At 36.4% G+C, this 2,184-nt stretch overlaps 1 protein-coding gene across 2 annotated transcripts in view; it reads left to right on the top strand.

Moving 5' to 3' along the window:
- The window catches only part of LOC100181040 (D-ribitol-5-phosphate cytidylyltransferase-like), a 7,905-nt gene that overhangs the window by 4,088 nt on the left and 1,633 nt on the right, over window positions 1-2,184 (top strand). The window lies entirely within an intron of this gene.

The following is a 2,184-nucleotide window of genomic DNA, read 5'->3' as shown; positions in this document are numbered from 1 at the left end:
ACTTCTTGACCACATACCGCTAAGTGGTGTTCGTAGTTGCTATATAGGCTTCATGTACTATTTTCGGGTATTTACAAAGCTAGCTGCTATACCATAATTTCTGTGTGTTTTGTTCCACAATGCCCCGGTAAGTTTACACGAGAGTTGTCTTGTAGTTGGCTGTCATAAAAGAACAAAGGCCAGGCAACGACAGTCGTTATATCACGGGTGTTTTGCTTCATACACCTCGTGCCAGCTTACGAGTTACCACGTATGTAACTTTGTGCGTATTCTTTGGAAGAAATTTTATTTTTTGTTTTATGTATGGTTGGTAACTTGGAGAATCCATTAGAGGCCACTAATTAGAACACCTTCCGTGTCTTCTTTCATTCCAAAATACACATACGCTCATAGCTAAGTCTAACAGCATTAAGCTTCGTTTTGTAAATAAATTATCAAATGCGGGTGAAGTAGGGGAGACTGGGGATACTTCGGACGCGGGGATAGTTCGGACCATGTACACACGTCACAATAGAGCATTGTGATATCATTTTTAACAAACCTTAATGTTTCCATTACAAACCAGCATACTGTTTGGGGGCACGCGTAGTTCAACCGATTAGTTAAAATAAAAAAAGTTAGTTTAACAGAAATATCTACTTTTTAAGTTTTTGGTTGTAAGGGTATAGTTCGGTTGCTGATAGCCGAAAGTAATTCTTTTGCGGTGGAAGTTGTAGTTTAGAAGCAACCACTTCAATAAGCAAACGTAGATTTTGAGCAGGAGGTAAACAGGCGGCTATGTTTTTGCTTTTAATTGTCGCCACGTGTCTGGGGATACGTCGGACAATATGCCCGGGTTGGTAAGGTGTATTATATTGTATGCTCACAAAAGTTTTAGATCATAAAAAATAATAAGAACGTTAATAAGCGGTTAAGTACCAGCTTAGCCTAGTCGATTTATATATTAGATGATTCGTTATTATTTCACACTTAGGAGCATTAGGAATTTGACCTTTTACATGCATTTCTAGTTTTCTTTGGCAAGCGACTCTCCTACCCTTTTTCGGCAAAGGATCACCCTTTACAACAAACTAACATTTAAATTCATGTGACGCATATAACAAAATTATTAGCAATTTTCAAAAAAACGTCCGAACTATCCCCGGTCTCCCCTATTTATCGACTCTGTCTAATTATTTGTTAATTTAAGGATGAAATTAAGGAGGAGCTGTCAAGTATGTCTGACGAAATCGGTGGAAAACGTAAAGTGCTTATAAAAGAAATGCTCACAACCAAGAATTTCAGGTTATACTGCTAAAGTGGGATTTATAATACATAAACGCCTGTGTTTTGTGTGGTACAGTATAAGTGTGGGGGAAGATAGGACACCTATTCACTTTATTTTCTCGTCCCATTTGTAGTAAACAAAGAACCTTTAAAGAATTATAAAACAGTTTATCACACGACTTCCATAGACTGTAATTGTTAATTGTTTAAATCACGATCAGGATATTATGTGCTATAGGTGTCCTATTCTACCCCAAAGTATTATACATTTAAATAATACTTGGTGCAAAGGTTAAATATGTATTATAATTCTTTTATATGCACCGTATATTTCAACAATCTCTATATAACTACAATTATTCTCCCAAGACCACACACTCTGATATAAGGGCAAACTAAACTGCCAAAAGTTACCTCAAAATTAAAATAGATTATGACCCACCCAATTCGCTTAGTTATTTTCGCAAAATTAATATATCATTATCCACATTTGGGTAACAGAACACTTTATTTTTATTAAGGCACATCGCTAATGGAGATAATACATTACAGAAATATGTTCGCTGGAGTCGTAGCTCTCTTTCTAAATTTGGTTCTCGTTGGTATTGATAACATACTTCTGTATTCCGATAAAGTTTTCATTGAAGCTGGTATTAGCCCTGATAAAGCGACTTTTGCCACAATTGGTGTTTTCGCCATGCAACTGCTTGCATCTCTAGTAGGGGTATGTATATAGTGGGGTGGGGCAATACGGGACACCTTTTTATTCTATTTTTTGTCCCAGTTGGTAGTATTCAAAGAGCATTAAAAGAAATTTACAACCGTATTCTCACAATTCCCTTAGACTGTTGTTACCGTTTAAAATACGATTAGGATAGTTAGATATAATGTGCTAAGGTGTCCCGCCTTTTCCTACCC

This window comes from Ciona intestinalis, unplaced genomic scaffold (genome assembly GCF_000224145.3).
Source record: "Ciona intestinalis unplaced genomic scaffold, KH HT000151.1, whole genome shotgun sequence".
Lineage (NCBI taxonomy): Eukaryota > Metazoa > Chordata > Ascidiacea > Phlebobranchia > Cionidae > Ciona > Ciona intestinalis.
Note: the sequence above shows the minus strand (reverse complement) of the source record. Positions and strands in the feature narration are given on the sequence as shown.